Source organism: Haliotis rubra, unplaced genomic scaffold (genome assembly GCF_003918875.1).
Source record: "Haliotis rubra isolate DU_JTF1 unplaced genomic scaffold, ASM391887v1 Scf80, whole genome shotgun sequence".
Taxonomy (NCBI): domain Eukaryota; kingdom Metazoa; phylum Mollusca; class Gastropoda; order Lepetellida; family Haliotidae; genus Haliotis; species Haliotis rubra.
In genome coordinates, this window is record NW_025767524.1 from 1,352,227 (window position 1) to 1,371,889 (window position 19,663).

The 19,663-nt window shown below is 39.6% G+C and overlaps 1 long non-coding RNA gene across 1 annotated transcript; it reads right to left on the reverse strand.

Annotated features, from left to right (window-relative positions):
* Nucleotides 1–11,342: 11,342 nt before the first annotated feature.
* Nucleotides 11,343–13,485, reverse strand: LOC124261529. Its single transcript, XR_006894353.1, has 2 exons — nt 12,088–13,485; nt 11,343–11,893 (listed from the first exon to the last, which is right to left on the reverse strand). It is a non-coding gene; the product is annotated as an uncharacterized LOC124261529 (long non-coding RNA).
* Between the last annotated feature and the right edge of the window lie 6,178 nt (nt 13,486–19,663).

Consider the following 19,663-nt stretch of genomic DNA (forward strand, 5'->3'; position numbering starts at 1 on the left):
CGCTGACATATGTCAGCCAAGTCCGCGAGCCTGACCATCCGATCCCGTTTGCCGCCTCTTACGACAAGGGTGAGTTGCTGAAGACCAATTCTAACCCCGATTTTCAAGGGCTGGATGGTATTTAGGAGTGATACAAATATCTATAGATATTTATAAATTTATGGATGTCAGCTTCTTTAACATAAAGAACTCACTGCTTGGGAGTATATTCTTACGCCAATAGGTGAAATTAAGCTGGGATGCACAGGGCTATGTACGTACATGCGGGAACAACATGTCATAGGATAACGAAGGTGAACGCATAACAAGGGGAGCCAGTAGTTAACAGGGGGTGATTGGCAATAGCCAGGAACAAATGGAGGTCATGGGTAATAAGTTGCATCCACGCTTTCATTCACCTGACCAATGAGTAAGAATATATCCGAAACGTTGTGTTACATACAATAACTAAACTTTACCCCTGTATAATTCACGTCCGCAACACCGAAATATTGTTCTGTAATTATTGCACAGAGTTGAGTCTTAAAAGCGCCTTCCATGGTCCGTCCTAGAACTGCCCCAGGAGCCCGTGTACCTGTGACATAGTGGTACACGATCACTAACAGGTCCCACAAAGAACCCCCATCTGAAATAACAAATCCAACTTGGAACCCCCACCACAGTGGAAGGAGCCCATACTCTTACAAAGCTGTCCAGAGAAGGACCCAGATACATGAATCACTCCTACAAGCAACGCTTTGTGAAGAGAGTGTACACTTCAAATAACATCGCCCACAAAGAACATGTAGATAACCCTTGAAGACAGAACCGACATCCCATGAGAAAAGTGGAGCCAAAAAGCCATCAGAGAACGCGTAGAATAAAACAACCAGATCTCAAAGAACTAAGTAAACATTTAAAAATATTTTTTATAAATTTCTTAGGACATTTCGTGAAAAAAATATCAACCTACGACAGAGAACCTGTATCTATAAAATAAGTCACAACAAACATACAGTGCAGTACGGAGAAGAAACCGTTTCAAAGAATATACAAGGAGAGATAGTACAGTTTAACATACAAATAAAACAACTCTCTATCCTATATCGCAAAGAATCCGCAATTTTTATAAAAAATCACGAATCACGAGATTCCATATTTTGATGTGCTGTTCAACATTCTCAGAGCAACCTGCTCACATGCTGTTCATCCAATGCAAACCCAAACCGCTAAAGCTCCTTGGTCAGTGATACTCGTGCCTCCGAATTAGGGAGATGTGGCACATGAGCGAAGGAAGTGTGGTTTTTTTAATCAAAAGGAACATAGCCAAAATGAATAGCTTTTTTGGCAGTGGGTTTTATTCCCATTTGAATGTTCAGTTAATTTTCAATGTATTTCCTTGAAATTACATTATTAATAAACTTAGGATAAACTGATAGTGATTGAGTTGTTGCTTGCAGAAGTGTTATCCACAGATAACAGTTTCTGCTAGTCGGTTCCAACAAGAAAACCAATAACTCGTCTATTTCGATATTGGTAACTGCCAAATGTCATTTGACAGTGATTAGAACAAGATACAGAATTACGCGATAATTTGTATTACGGTAACAATGGAAGTCATGTTATTAAAAATGTAAACGTTCCATTCAGAATTGTGTGGTCACGCCTGGTCATAGTCCACGTTGCCGTTGTACAAAGATACATTAGTTTCATACGACTGTCCTGTTTTTGTTAAGGCTAAGACCACTTTGTTCAACGGCACCCACCTCTCCAAGGAAGGTCAAGTCCAGGACAGAGCTGGTCTGGGGTAATAACATGATGATATAAATTGTCTAATTGTGAATCAGGCATAGTGAGTGAGTAAGTGAGTATGGTTTTACGCCGCTTTTAGCAATAATACAGCATAGTAGATAGGGACTGTGGGAATCTCGTTAATCCATTCATGCGCGTCACTAATTAGATGACGAGGCATTTGGCTACCTTAAGAGAGTCATAGTTACTCGGGGGACATCGGAAATGGGCTTCACAAATTGTACCCATGTGGGGAATCGAACCCGGTTAACCACTAGGCTACCCCATCGACCCTAAACAGACATAGAAAGCGTAGGTACTGGCATATTCAAATCCCAGTGATGATCATTTTGACATACTGAACATGGCACCTGGAGGAGATGAGCATCGAACGCTAATGAACCCTTCAGTGTAGAATCCTGAACACAGGAAGCCCATTCAAACACACTAGGCTTGTCCCTGCGAGGATGAACCTCCACCGGCAGACATCCTTGTCCGGTACTCGGTTTATAAGCATCTTGTGCTTCTTCGGAGAAACTCTCAAAGGAAATGACATTCTGTCAAGGTGTGAAGTATGTCCCACCGAACCAGACTGGAACTAACAACCGAAAAGAGGCACTTAGAAAACGAATTTCTTAACATAACATCTACATGCCCACGTTATGCATATTAGTATGCCCCAGTTTACAAGAGGATGTCTGCCAAATCCATGATGTACAATGGTCTTCTCCATGTGGAGATATGTTTCAAAGAACTTCAGAAAGTCATGTTTGAAGTGTTCCAAGCACAGTGGCGGGATAAATCGGACTGAACGTTTCTGGCAGGTATACTTTGCCGTGTCAGCAATAGGTTATCGGAGATTTATTGAGAATGTGTGCCAACTGACGTTCGTAGTAGAGAATTTAAGCCAATTGACGTTCGTAGTAAGTTAATTTTACTCTGTCGAAATCCATTTTGTCGTTCCTATAATGTACGTGAGACAATGAGTGATCTACTCACCAAAGACTGGATCTAGACAACAAGAGGTACCAACTCGTGGGGCGAGGTAATTTTGGAACTAATCGACTCGAATTTAAGTGTTGTAGTTTGAGAGACCGTGTATGATGTACAGTGTGTCTATAGTGTCATCTCCGGGTAAACTTTACCCCGTCGTGTCATTTCGAGTACATACAACGTGTCCACTTGCGTCATTATCTGACAGGCTGAATGGTGTCTCGGGACGACCCTTCGACCAATGTGACCAAGCAAGTCATTCTGGGACAAGCCGAATGGTGTCTCGGGGCGACCCTTGGACCAAAATGACCATATACGTCTTTCTGGGACAAGCTGAATGGTGTCTCGGCACGACCCTTCGACCAACGTGGGTACCTGCTTCATTCTGGGACAAGCTGAAATGGTGTCTCGGCACGACCCTTCGACCAACGTGGCCACTTGCTTCATTCTGGGACAAACTGAATGGTGTGTCGGGGCGACCCTTGGAGCAACGTGCGTTATTCCAGGACAAGATGTCCCAAAATGCAAAGACTACTGTACCAGCGAGCGCTTATAGTTATTGTAAACTGGGAGGAAATGTATACATTGTACACTTAAAGTGCTAATCGGTTGGACCCAAAGGCCTATGAATGCGACCCAGTACTACTGTCACAACAACTATGCAACAGTTGCTGCTCCCTCCATGGGGGTGTTCCTGAACACATCCATACAGAAATATATGTACATCCGGCTATAATAACATTTCTAACAGGATCACACACTATGGAAGTTCAGCAGTTTGCCATAAATAACCAGTCTTATGAAGGTGGTTTACCAACGGAGAAGGGTGCATATAGTATATCAGTTCTGAACATAGCGATTGTGGACAGACGTTTTGCAATCATTACTGAACAACTTCCCCCCCACAAAGTGTAAAGATTCGCACAGCGAAGCCCGGCTGAGTATCAAACCCTCAGGGGTCGTCATCAGAGTGTGTAAGTCAAACCACGCTGAACTGTTATGTTAATTTGATGGTCAGGTGAACGGTAACGTACCAGGGTCATGAAACGACTCATTTAGTCTGGCGTCACTGGTCTCTACAGCGTTAATTAGCATAGGCTATTACTCACGGACTGATCGACAACTCAGTTTGAATTTGTCCATTGAGAGCAATTATAGAACAGAAGACTTGCAGATATGGGTTGGTAGCATACCGCACCTTCCAGCACTTATATTCACTATAGTGCAATCTCCAAAACACATTGTTCTCGGCGGTTAGTTTGATATACATAGCAATGCGCTGAAAAGACGCCTTGACGAATCATTCAAGCTGGTTTGGCGAAACTGTTTGGTTCTTTACAGTTCCACCGAACACATCCCGCAGGGAGGGAGTGAGTGAGTTTAGATTTACGCCGCTTTTAGCAATATTCCAGCAATATGACGACGGGGGACACCAGAAATGGGTACACATTGTACCCATGTAAGGAACCGAACCCGGATCTTCAGCATGAGCAAACGCTTTAACCGCTAGACTACCCCACAGCCCCTAAATCAGGGAGGCACGGGGCCAGTTGCCCTTGGGGCTCCATACTCTATCAGTGTATTCTTGACAGCACTTGTCGAATTGTCATCACTTTGGGTTTAGATCCTGCTGAAAAAATGCGTTAACGAACCACTATCCAACGCTGCGTTCAACTAATCTCGTTTGAGTATGCAACCATTGTACAACGTTTTACTCTGAATCGAACAAGATCCATACTGGGAACAAACAAATACAGTCTACTGGCTGCTGCACCATCCTCAACTTTCGTGACTGTTCGCGGCATTCCGGGACATGTTACGGAAACGTGCGAGTGGTGACGAGTGCACCCCGAGGCCAGGTCTGGATCTGCCCAGGTCGAAGAACTCAGGGATAACAGGCCAAACAGTTTGTAATATCCACTCACCTCTGCACTGAGAATAGGAACAAAAGTACATCTGTGTTTAGATTAGACAGATAACTTGCTTAACTAGTCAAAACAGAAACTAGCCCTTATTCGTTCGTAATGAGAAGCAACCCCTTGTAATGGTTCATGTAGTGGACTTGTTGTATCTGACCGGCACCTCGGATACAATAAAACACGGGTCACGCCCGCCCGCCCGCCGCCCACATACCGCTGTACGGAGTCCTAGATATCAGATCAGGTGAAATATATAGAACACTAGGGTACAAACTACGAAGAAAGTCTTGACTATACCCAGAAAGAGAATTCCATTTGGTGTTAAGAACAAAATAGCTGTGAAAGGTATTAGAATGGAACACTGAAAATGTTGGATGACACCAGGTGTTCGCGAATCGCACACCAAACACCGGTTCATCGCATCTCATCAAAATTCGCACAAGCCTGGTTATCCGGAAGGGTTTTGCTCGGTTAAAATCTTCCGGATAACAAAATTATTCCGGATTAATATACAACCGGGAAAATACAAGTGACATAATTTGACTCAAATTTAAATTGTCTGAAATGAAAATGAAAAGTTTTGAGTTAAAACAAGGTCTTGTGGATGTTGGAAACTATATGTAATGAAACATTAACGAAACACTTTTGTATTACGCTCTGTCTGGATTTATTGAGGGTGAAGAGGATAGCTGTTCTACACTCGTTCACTTGATTCATACAGTTCCTACTTCATCAATGGGATGTTTGTTTTTGTTTTCACAGGTTAATTATTGACGAAAGCAGCGCCCCTGGCGGCAAATACCACATAATGAATACTTTTAAATACTTCATTTAGGACCGAATGTCATTATGTCTATACGGTAAAACCTATGTTTTCAGGTTTTTGGAAGGGCTGATGGTCGGTTCATTTTTCTGAAGATATTTAGTTGTGTGTACTTGTTTGCGCGAGTATATGTAAATTGGTAAAAGCACCGCCAGTTACCACTGTATGGACAGTAAAAACGAATACTTGAGGTGCACAGTTCATTTTCACCCGTTTTCTCGAGAGTTTCAATGGTCATTAAATAAACTTTAAAGGAGAATACGAACGAAAACAAAACTTTTGATATATTGCAAAAGATGTTCTAAAAGTCACATTCCGTGATTAAAATTGAACAAAATGTTTGTAAAATAGCAACAAAAACACAAAAAACGTACTCGTATTTCCGCCTATTACGGAAACACCCGACAGTTAATGAGCAAAGGGGGTATCACGTGACATGACGTCAGATGTGCCGGTTCCTGATGGCTTCCTCTTTGATTTTACCTCACAACTTAACAGTGTCCATGGATTCTGAAGCAGTAAAAGATGTTCCTGATGTCATTTCTGAAATGGATGTTAGACCGTATCATTACGATCCGATTTTACTTCTTGCAAGACAATCTTCCAGTGAAAATGAAGAAAAAGAATCAAGCCAAACGGAGGCACCGCTTGAGGTCAAAATAAATTTTAAAATAGATAATATAATTTAATATGAATACTATTTGTCAGCAAAATGTGATACAGTTCCAACCAGTAAACCCACCCCTATAAAAATATTACCAGTCCCTAAGAATTATTTTTTTGAAATGTGATTGCAGTTCATTTTGTGTCAAATGGGTGACTGTAGGGTGTCTGGGATATAAAAACAAAATAATTATGCTTCAGACAGGGGAAAATAGAAATTATCTGCTGCAAAAATTACACTGGAATTATTTTGTTGAAAAAAAATTAGGATCCTAGTTCTCATTCATAACGTACCAAGTCTCCATACCAGATCCCAGCCTGGTCGAGCAGAGATAATATTCGCGACGCACGTAAGTCATTCCCCAAAACTGGTGAATTATAAAATACTAGTCAGGACAATGTATTTTTCCCTAGTTTTAGGTTATGGAAATAGTTATGGTGCTTATCAGCCATTTAGAATGACAATCAGCCAATGAGAATACAGAACAACTTTCACGGCACACACTACTGACAAAAATATATAGCGAGTCTGATGCCGACGTGCGTAATTGGACAAAATGGAAAACAATGAAAGCAACTAGTACTTCGTGATTTGCTGTGGTATTCGGCAATGTTTCGGGTAGACTGCGGGATTTAGGGCTCAAAACCGAAAAGAACGTTATAGCGAAACATTTTCAAGCTCATGTGAAATCTCTTACTGATTTTGATAATAAATTTATATATCTCATGGGTACCAGTCGAACTGCCCCAGCTACAAAATGCCCCAGCAAATTTGGTCATTCATTCTAATTTGGTCAAATGTATTTAAAATGATTAAATATATGCCGTAAATGCATAGTTTTTGTCAACTTTGATATTATGTTCTTCTATAAAAGTTATTAGGAAGTAATATTTCTGAAAAATGTTCCATTAGTAAACTCATAACTATGTATATACGTATATATGAAGAACATATGACAAAACTATGCATATATGGCCTATATTTAATCATTTTAAATAAACTGGGGCATTTTGACTACCCCTGGGGCAATTTGACCAAAACCTCGGGGCAATTTGACTAAATTTGCTTGGGCAATTTGTAGCGGATGCAATTCGACTGGCAATCGGACTTATGTCTAATTTATACCACTGACAGTAAGTTGTAACAGGGAATGATGGAGTATAAATGAATCTCGTGGGTACTTCTTCCTTCTTCAGCTTAGCTTTGGGATTTTTATACCCCATGTGTGCATGTCTCTTCCATATGCATCCAACTCGGAATGATCGGAGCATTTATCGTGCCTAAATCTGTCTCTTTACTTGGAAAACGGAAGAAATGGTGGCTCTTTCCATTGCTCGATGATTCCGTGCATCCCCAGGCAACGGAATACACCATCGTACCATTTACAAAAACGACAGCTTAAACAACACGTAGCGCTTGTTCTTTGGCAATATGGCGGACGCTTGTCACATATGACGTCACGAGCGGAAAGGTCACGTGAGTTCCAGCGGAATATGCATGATGGCCGAAGCTCAGATAACAGAAACTGTTTTCGCGATAAAAACATAATAAACCATATTTTTGAATTAAACATTGGGGTACATGGGGTTTCTGATGACTTTATCTTTCACCCAGAAAATTATTGCAATTGTCTAGTATTCTCCTTTAAGGAAAGGGTGGGGAGGGGGGCGCACCCCACCCCCCTCTGGATCCGCCTACGTCCCTTATTATTTACTATTGCTGTGGATGACATTTTGTCTGCGGGTTGAGATCCGTTTCTCATCGACAATATTTAAGGCATTTACGTTTTAATGTTTGCCAAGATTTTTTCACAACCCACGTCTGTCATCTTCGTGTAATATATTCCGTCCTTTAATTATTGAAACTATAAAGATGACTTTTAGTGTCTGAATTATATGAGAATGACTTTGAGCATGGAGAAAACTGTATAGACACCGGAACATTCACATGATTCACTGAAGTTCAAGGTCACTGTTAATGAAAGCGGAGTCATGGCTCATAAACAAATAGTTTAATAAAATCTCAAGGGATATAGAAAACTTCCGTCAGAAGGAGTTTGTCAGTACGTTAAGAGTTTGTTAGCACGTTAAGAGGAATTTATTTCCTAGCGATTTCTATACTCATGCCAATAATGGTTGTCACCCCACCCCACCCCACACACACATCTCACACCCCACATCCCCTCTTGAATTGATTGAAGGGGGGTGACAACCATTATTGGCATGAGTATATATATCATACATATGCTGCAGACATTCCAGACATATATTTCACACATAACCAATAGATGAACTTTGACAGACTTTGGTGTCCCTGCCAAGATGACCTTGAAACGCTCTAAGGGTCGACATGGCTAACGTCAAACAAGCTGCTTGAGTTCGTATTTGCCATGAAGTCTACAAGGTCATTTTCAAAAATCCGTCCGTTTCAATGTACGGAAAGATGCGTTCACATAAACGTTAATAACTTTAATCATTTTGTTTCTCAAGGTTCTGGATCACGTAGATCGGTATTTGGTAACATGTTGGCTCTTGAGGAACGTATAACTCAAGTCAGCGTAAAAGAAAATGATGTGTCTGCTTCATTTGGTTTGTTCTGCCATAAATATGTCATGATTAATGCCACAACAAATTGTAACACGTTTCTAACCCTCTCAGAGATGTAGGTAATAATTGCAAAAGAATATCAACGTTCTACAGAATAGCAAGTTCTCCGAGATATGACGCAAGGCAGTTGGCATGAACGTCGGCTGATTAAGAGAATGGCTGGTGTAACAACGTTATCAATACTCCGACCATATATCATTGTCAGCGTTCGTTCACAATGCATCCAGTGGGTTAAACATCAAGCAAGAGTCAGGATAGGAGGTCGACGAGGACAAACTACAGACGTACTTAAATACTCTACAGTGATAGTTGGTTCGATTCTCTGATTAGCCTAGATAATGATTCTAGGGTTGGATAATAGTAATAATAGCGCTGTTACCCGATTGGTATGGTATACTGTTTGTTATGGCTCGTATTGCACATTCAGTTTGCAAGAAATCGTTACGTGCACTAACCTAAGTGCCAATGTACCACAACCATTCTTCATGTCCAATTATTGGCTGTCGTGACACAGGTGGCCAAGTAGTATAAGGCACGACATACACGTCACTAGGGTATTATCGTGGGTTCGAATTCGGTTCCCCCTAAAAATGTTTCTTCATTTATCAGCACCATACCACCATATTACTAGATTCAAGAAAGTTTTGAACATCTAACACCTACATCATTTCCTGTTTCTTCTTTCTTCTAAGATTAAACTAACAGGCTGAAATACTACTCAAATCTGCGTTTAACTCATTCACACCCAGTCACTGGTATTGGTACACTGGTTTAATTAACACAAGCTTCGCTCGAAATTGAAACAGATATTTGTTTTATGAATGAACTTACCAGGTGCCCGCTAGCGAAAATTATAACATGTACAGACATGTTCTTTCCGCGATCAGCATATAGCAGGGACATTGCCGTGTTGGGTTGTAGTCAAAAGGGCCAAAGGCCAAAAGGGCCAAAATTGAAAAAGTCAAAAGGGCCAACGGAAAGACAAAAGGGCCATAGACTTAAGTCAAAAGGGCCATAAGTAAAAAAAGAACATACAAATAAATATATATTTTGTTTAATTATATTAATATTTATTATTATTATTATTATTTATATTTGTATTTGTTTCAATATGTAAATAGGAACAAAAGTAATAATTTTTAGTGTGATCATCATACACTCGACAGTTGAGTGGTTCAATTGTTCAAATGGTGGTTCAAGCGGTTCAAATGTTCACAATTCACTCAGAGTTCACCACAGATCATCACTAGACACATTATCATACACATTCCACTGCAATCATTCCACTGACATGGTATTGCCATAGATTCAGGGCACTCCAGGGCATGTTGGTTTTCCTGACAGTCTTGTCACAGGCAACACACTTTACAGGCATGGTTACCAGTATGAATTGGTGGTTGAAATGTTTGTCTAATATAGCATTGTGAGTCATCAGACCAATTACAACTAATTAGATTAATGACACCCATGACTCTGTTTAAACCTCACAACAAATTAAAACATTAATCTTGTTTTGATTACTGACTAGTGTCTGACACCCATGACTCTGTTTAAACCTCTTGTAATCATTACAGAAACAGTTGTATGGTTGACTATACTCACAACATAAACACTTAACCACTGCTGTTAACCAACACTGCCAACACTGAGGCACTCTGATGTATGTAGGATGTTTAGAATAAGAACTACTGCAACAGCATGTATTGAATTTCTTTTAATCTTACTCTTTTCTAAAAGTTTGGCCCTTTTTGACGTCTATGGCCCTTTTGACTTTCTGTTGGCCCTTTCGACTTTACTTTGGCCCTTTTGACTTTTTCAATTTTGGCCCTTTTGTCCTTTGGCCCTTTTGACCTGTTCCCGCCGCGTTGAACAAGAAACAAACTTCACTTTAAGTGAGGTCGAGTCAAACGGGGGTTAGCATAGAGTTGGGTTCAAGATCATTGCAGGTATATATGTGTATGTACGTGATCGTGCATGCGTGCGTGTCACTGGGTGTAAGTTTTTGCGCGATTCGGCTGCTTGCACAAGTCTGGACCCATGCCGGTTTGATAGTGCTAGTCCACACAGACAGTCACAGTTAAACACGGACACCACTCTCAGACACGGTATACCCACATCGAGTCTTTGTTTATACTCTTAATGCCATTTTCAAGGCAGGGCAACAACGAGAGCAATCTTCTGGTATGACGCGACCAGGGTCAAGCCACAGACCATCTGCTCCTTCTGAAAGACGCTGTATCACCTGTACCAGGGAGACATTCCTTTATTACTGGTGACCATTGTGTGTGGAACTTGGGTAATCAGTTTAAAAACATATGCCATCTTCCAGACCCTTACAAGACCAACCAGAGTGAGTGAGTGAGTTTAGCTTTACCCCACTTTTAGAAAATATTCCAGCAATATGACGGCAGGGGACACCAGAAACAGGCTTCACACATTGTACCCATGATGGGAATCGAACCCAGGACTTCGGTGTGACGAGTGAACACTTTAACCACTTGGTTACCCTACCGCCCAAAGAACAACCAGAATCAAGAATCACATATGATAAGACAACAAGACAAAGGTAAGTTATGACATTGTTTATTTTCTCACCATTGCCTCAGATACTGGGTCGCATATCTACAGTGCGTTCTGCAGCATGATAAATACATAACAATATAAGTAATACAGCAGGGCAGGTACAGCTCACATTGCTGTCACAAACGTAGCACTCTGAATCAGCTGGTATTCGTGAATATACAAGATACTAACCAACAAACTAAGAACTTGTCCTTGTTAGTAAATGCAAAGCACATGAGACAATACACTCAGCTCCCAACATACCAAAGTCAAACAGATTTTTTTTCAACAAAACGATTCACATGGGATATGTTGATAACCATTGCGGGAGTACATATTGGCAATATTTCTACAATTTTGAACCTATTTGCATCTAAAGTCTACTTTTCATTAAATCTACAGTTGACTCTATTTTACGTACAAAATATACCTCCCTAAATTAGGAGGGTAAATGATACTCTAGCACACATGACAAGGATGAAGCTGTAGCTCATCTGCCAGGAGTGTGGCTACGGCACACCTGGTTGAACTGTTGCTGAGCTCATCTAGCTGGAACCTGACAGAGTGAGTGAGTTGGGTTTTACGCCGCTTTTAGCAATATTCCAGCAACATCACGGCGGGGGACACCAGAAATGGGCTTCACACATTGTACCCATGTGGGGAATTGAACCCATCTGGGGAATTGAACCCGGGCCTTCGGCTTGACGAGCGAAGGCTTTAGCCACTAGGCTACCCCACCGCCCCTGGAACCTGACAGAAATGATGCTATGGTGGACAAGGTTGGAATACTGCAACTGTTCACTGGTTTCAGTGTTGTAATAGCTCACTTTGGCCAAGGCCTTCAGGGTTTTCTGACTTATAACAATGTTGGAATACTAACAAACCATTCTCATGGTACATCAAACAAACAGAGAATGTGTCCTTTACACAGTTGTCAACATATCTGAACATGGCTGAGATAGTCCGGTATTCTTTATATACATGTTGATGTGCATCCTCAATAATCTCCAGGTTATACCCTTGATTCGTTGGTGGAGATTTATCATAACGTATACCCTGGAGATTATCGAGGATGGTTGATGTGTGACACTAGAACATCCTGCTCAGCTGTGAAGAACAATGGTATAGCACCTCCAGCTGAATGTAGGACGTCAAGGCAAGTCAAGTGTAACATGTGGATAGGACCATTAACATCTCCAACACATGCTTTTCCAATAATCTCCTCCACTATACAGGAGTTCTACAGTCACCCACTATGGGATGACATAAATAACTTTGAGGAAAGTATCTATCTGTAAGATAATTTTCACACTACTGAGTTTCAGTCGATCATAAACTTTGATCACTTGCCATTTCCACATTCACACAAACAACATATTCTTCATCAAGAAATTAACATTCTTATAAAATAAATGTTTTCACGTTCAACAAATCATTTAATAAAGATGAAGGAAATATAACAGAAGGTATCTATGTGACAAACATGAGACTTGTAGCAGTTAGAAGCAGTAACACTGTGTCATTATGTCACTGACAGACCAGTACCTAACAGTCAAAGACATTCAACAATAAGGCTGGAAGTATCCATTGATGCCAAACATCACACTGTAAAACATCATGTGTGAATTTCCATACGATCATACTGATGGACAATATGTCTGTATCACATACATATGATAATGAATACGTTGGGCAATCTTGATACCAAACCTTCGTTTGGAGTTGGATTCAATCAAAACAATGTGATAAATAGCTGTCCAATGAAAGTACATGTACATAGGTATGACAGAAATTCTTTTGAAAGCTGTTAGGCAGCACTGACATGATGTCACTTTCAAAACAAACCTATGGGAGCAAGGGGTCCACAGTATTTATATTGAATGGGAGTATAAATTACTGGTACATCAAGGATAATTTGGAAAAACTTTTTTTTACTTTAGAAAACCGGTTAAACTTTCTCCATGCTATGACAAAATATCTAGTGGTATGCATGCTATAGTGAATCAGGTATCTCAATGCTTATGTTATCATACTATACAGCAGTGTCTCAGCCCTAGTCTACACATGAGTGAGCAACATACAGCACAATTTATAAATTCTAAACATTCAAAATAGTTTGATCAGTTTTTTTGCAACTTGCATGAACCAATGACAGCTGGTCTGCAGTGGGTGGTGTGATACACATGTCTGTCGTACCGAATAAATGAATAAGTGCACACTTAATACAATAGCAGCTAATGATATAACAGACATACCCCTTCCCTGAAGCAAACCTCGATACCTGCAGCATATGCTGACTCAGCTGATTGAGTGGTATCATATCTGCATCCCGAGATATGAATCACATTAATCTGTGCCAGTCAAGACAGAACCTGCAAACACTGATGAAAGCATGACAGGGAGCATCCAGATATGGAGGGTTTGTTAGTGCGAGAAATTTCAGCACATGGATGCATCTTTGTCAGCAGCAAGCAGAGCAGGTTTTGTTATTTTTCCAGCTATATGCCGACAGTCTGTAAATCATTGAGTGGTCCAGACAATCCAGTGATTGACTCAGAACAGTTGTCTTGAGAGTGAGTGAGTGAGTTGGGTTTGATGCTGTTATTATTGATATTCCAGGAATATCAGGTTGAGAGACCTGAAGGTCACACAGTGAACCCATGTTAAGAGTCACATCACCATTAGGCTACACCATCCTCCAATCAGTGAAGCATTTAGGGCCAGTGTTTCAAATTGATTTTTGCTTGCCTTTCTAAATAATTTTAGTTGTAATATTTTTTAATAAATATTGTACATCATAAGAGCATGATACCTGAATGAATATTTCACAAATACAAACTGAACATGTTAACTTTAGGGCGAGATTTACCCCATCACATTTACCCATTATTCGTTTACATTCATTTACCCTTGCCAAGTATAAAAATGTCATGAAATTACAGAACATTCCACCTTCTGTTCAGCATTACTGTGAGATAATGTGCATAGTAATATTTAAACATCAATGTTGTCAAACCTGATGTGATTATTGATTGTAAACAAAAACATTCTCACTGGTCGATCAAACACAACCTCAAAAGGAACAATCCATTTGTCAGCAATATTGTCATATCTGTCACGGCTGTAACTCGTTGATCAAAGTGCTCATTTGCAATTCACATAGCATTTAAAACAGTGCTCTATGAACATGAGTATGTTTCACTGCTTGATCAGTGTGCTTATGTACAATCAAGAACAGTTTCCAAACATGTTCCCAGCTCTGCCATTTCAATACTAACATAAGGCAGTCTGACACTATACAGTGTTTCTATACACATATTTACACACAACCATAGGAAAATAACATATTCTACACTATTCTACCAACTCCACCTGTTGGAGTAAACAATTCCATATTCTATTATTCACAACTTCTGCATGCAAAATTCCATGCTAATAATATCTTTGTTTAGCGGGTTTTGATGAAAGCCTTCCCTATAGGGCAATATACAACAAAATGTAATAAAACATATATAGAGAGAGTTTGTAAATAAAGCACAACCTGTATAATATACACAGAAACAAACAAAACAAATCTGCACTCACAGGTGCATTCAATACATCCTTGATAAGTGTCACTTATGACGTCTTTAGGGGCGGTGGGGTAGCCTAGTGGTTAAAGCGTTGGCTCGTCACGCCGAAGACCCGGGTTCGAATCCCCACATGGGTACAATGTGTGAAGCCCATTTCTGGTGTTCCCCGCCGTGATGTTGCAGGAATATTGCTAAAAGCGGCGTAAAACCAAACTCAGTCAGTCAGTCAGTATGACGTCTTTGCTTTGTAGAATGAGTAAGTATGGTTTTACGCAGCTATCAGCAATATTCAAGTAACATCATGGAAAGGAACTCCAGAAAACGATTCACAAATTGTACTAATGGCGAGAATCGAACGTTGATTTTCTGCATGTCAGTGCTACAATCACTTGGCTACCTCACCTCCTTTTGATATTTAATGTAAGACAGTAAACTATTAAGGATATAAAATGAAGCAGTTGTGATCTCATCACCTTCTGGTTACATCAGAGAAATCGGTTTTGGTTTGATTCTGTTTATGAATGACAGTGATAGCCTACTTATTACTATTTTGATCTTAATGACATAAAACGTTTTTCAAGAAATGTGGAGAAAAAGTAAAGCAATTAAACTAAAACAGTCAATAATTACCAATAAAATTATAACAAAAAAAAACGTCAACATATACTAGTATACATAAATAATTTGATAATCTTTCATTCCTTTTACTCATTAGAATGTGACCGTTTGTAAGAACAGATGGAATGACAAGTATAAGTAGGGTAACACATCATGCACATCATGGAATTGTCTGTGAACGTCACTACGTCCATGGTTAAAACAGAAATATCATTTTTTACAATCTTGAAAACAAACATTTGATTATTTGTATGGAATGGTTTTGGGATATACATTACTAGACTGGAACTTGGCTTGTAAAGAACACAAAAATATGTCAATAAATCTGTCATTGACAAAAGGAAAATATGAAATATGAAAATGTTTTCCTTATGACTACAGATACTACTTCAACAATTAATACAGCTTTGGACGAAACAATACAATTACAAAACACAAACTAAGTTTCATTATCAGCTGTTATGGATCATATTACATGGAGTGAGTGAGTGAGTGGGCGGGTATGGTTTTATGCAGTTTTTAGCAATATTACAGCAATATGAAAGACTCGGGTTTGATTCCCCACTTGGGTATATTGTGTGAAGCCCATTTCTGGTGTCCCCGCCACGATATTGCTGGAATATTGCTAAAAGCGGCGTAAAACCCAACTCACTCACTCACTGTTTCTCAATGAGATTGTAGTGTTTAGACTACAGTTAGTTGTACTAAGATGGCTTTATGGGATAGGGCAAGTGCACCATGTAGTCCTAAATCTCATTAACACTATTCAACAATGTCTTCTACTCAACGAAGAAAATGAGAGTTAATACACGATGTATGTTAAGTCGTTTCTGTGAAATTCCACTTTAAACATAACAGCATCATGTCCGTTCATAAACCTATTTCCGTCACCAGATGATTATACAATTATATTTACGTGTAAAATAATTATAATACCCTACAAAAAGTAGACTGTTTCCTTTGAAGTCTAACATAACAAGTAGTCAATAACACCATTCTGCCATTTATCCTCATGTTTTCAATGTTAACGAATTAGTGTCGAGATTCCAATGGCTATCTACTAAATCCGGGTTAAATGTCTCAACATTGCTCCCTCTCTCCCTCTCTCATAATGTTGGAACTTTCCGGGTGGTCTCACTCAAATTCATTGTTTTGTGACAAAAATTAAAGAGAGAAGATAATTTGTTCTTGAAAAAAGGTAAGTTTCATGGGTGTGCTCCTTGGAACTTTCAATGGACTCTAAACTGCATCAAAGTTATGAGACATAGCTCACAAAAACTGGAAACACAACTAAATTATAGGGGAAATATCACAAACAGGGGCCTAACAAATACTCATCCTGAAATCAAAGAAAAAAACATTCCAGGAAGAAAATGTAATGGAGATGTGTTAATCAGAGCTCCTTATTAGAATCCTTTCACAATACATTGTCTCCAGTATTGACAGGGATCTTTAGAAAATTTCGAATCAAATGAACAGTTGTTCAGACATAAGTGGCTGTACAAACTATGGATGACAATGAAACTGTCATACCGTAAACGACCCAGTGAGCATCCTCAGATTATTCACAGGGATGATTCTCTCAACTCTCAACATAGATGCTGTATTTAATGACTGGACACTTTGAAAACTGGTTTCTGTGTAATTGGGGTGGCTGTTTAACCTTAGATCGATAAACGTTATTAGGTTTAGTTTGCACACAGAGTGTTTAGCATAACTAGTATGACTTAAATCAAAATGTCTAGGACTGCAAATTATTTTGGTGGTAGTCATCCTGTTTGAAGGTAGGAGATAAATTTGTAATGGGTAGCAGTTGTTGGGTAGAATATTTGTCACCATCATTTGTTGGGAGCGCATGTTTCTCAATGTTTGACATGAGGGCACCTGTTGGGTAGAATACAGTACTAGTTATCTTCATGATTCATTTAGGAGCACCTGTTAGGAAGAATACTGTACTGGGTATATTACCATGGGAGAGGAGCTCCTGTCTCACTTCTTTTAACAGACTCACCTATTGGGAAGAATACGGTAGGACAGTTTAGCAAGAACAAAGCTGCTTATCTCAACGATTCATCCAGATGGTCAAAGATGGGATGAAGTGACTATATCAGTGGCGAGAGCAATCGAGTCGTTCTCGTGTAAATACAGGAGGGTAAACATCAGGGAGTGGAGTATTTGAAGCCTCAACCACCGTTCCGACTCACAGTCTCCAGCCACTGACAAAATGTCGACCCAACAAGCCCTGTAATTACAGCAAATTAGCACGCTACAACAGTGTAATTTGTACTTTTCTCCCTTCTCCAATCAATTAGTGCATGAATCCATACTGTAGTCAGTGTTTTTGTGTGAGGGAGGGTCTTACAGCAGGATCAGCCCTTCCCTCTCTCACACCCTTCCCTCGCTCACAACACCTCCCTCCATATTCAGTAGTTTTGAGGAATGCTTTCGGCTCCTGGACAAATTTTAAGATTTCCTGACCCTAATCACATCTTATCTTAAATTAAGATTAGAAAAATTAAATTCATATATTTGTGTTTTTTTCCTAATTATATAGATATGATATAGACATTTAGATAGAATTACTTTTTTCCAAAAAGAGAGCTGATAAGTTTTTTAAAACTGAAAATGAATTTGTCATATTTTCTTAAAGATCCAAGGCAACTGGTATCAGGTTGAAAATAACATTTGGCAAAAAACCAACATCATAGTCTGATGCTACTCAAACAAACTAATATCACTTCCCATAAGTTCCATAAGTGATTTTGAAACTAACACGTTGTAAAGAAAAATCAATCAAGACAAAAAAATATCAACAAAGTAAGCACATGGAAAAAGCACAAAGTACAATTTCCCAGATAATTGGCAAGAGATTCTTCGGTTCAGGACAGTTTGAATGTAGATCCGTGTGATGTTCTAGCTGTTGAGGACATAATTATAGAACTGCCTGAGGGTAATCTGACAAGCAGATAAAACTGATGAGATGGGACTTCCAACAAAACTTCCATGCTATCTGACCACTTCCACGAAAATGAAGTGTGTCCAATTAAGGATTAATAGAATTCTGTCAGCCTGTTGAGAAAAAAATATCTACGAAACAGCAGCTCAAAACAGGATGCAAGTTGGTAGACTTTTTTACACATCGGAACAAGGAAACTCAACACCCTCTTATTACAGAATTTCTTTCAGGATTGAGAGAATCTATGTGATACTTCAAAAGGGTCAATCACTCCACTATGGGAGAACTTATCTGTAAATTCTAGTTCACCTATAGACACCTTTCAATGAGGTATTAAAAAAAAAAGAAACTAACAGCTGATACTGATAAACATTCCACAGAAAAGTAAAAGCAACTAATTTGAAAAAAAAAGATGTCAAGATTTTGTTGAAAATGTTTCATTTAAGTCAAATTCTCTTTAAAATATGTAGAAAGTTTGATTATCTCAAAAGCAAACACAACTGAAAGTCTAGCACAAGTTGACATGAAGAAAGCACCTTGAAGAAATGAAGTGAAGAGTTTCAGACTATTATCTTCCACTATCAGTACAAAGACCCAGCTCTTGTATCATTAATACAAAATATACACTTTCATACACAACTGTTAACGATCTCTACAAAAGTTGTTTGTACAATCTTAATTTACAGATAAATCAAAGCATTCTATCTGATCCTCTCTACACACAATCTCAGCTGTGAATATCATCCTCCAGCCTCCTTCTGCCTCCAGATCAGACTCCAGATAAAACTGTCTGCGTTATTTATTTACAAACAGGAAAACATAATCCCGAATTGCCTCCATCCAGTCTCCGACCAGCCCCTGTTATCTGGTCCCCCTTCATTTGATGCAAAAACAAAACAAGACAAGCAGCAAATTAAAGGGCACTCCTTCACAATAGAGAGTCTGCCTAGACAGCCGTGTGTTTGAGAGGGTGATCAGTTGTGAGGTGATCAGCACTGGCGGTCGGGGCTCCTTAGACTTTGTTTGCCAACATCCCACCCTTGACTAGCTGGAGCCACAACTTGCTGATGCTGGCGAGATGCCCTCTCACCCAGTCCCACCCCCCTCCAATTCTCCTACCACCCCTCTCCATTTCTCCTAATACCCCTCCATTTCTCACAACACCCACCATATCTCATAA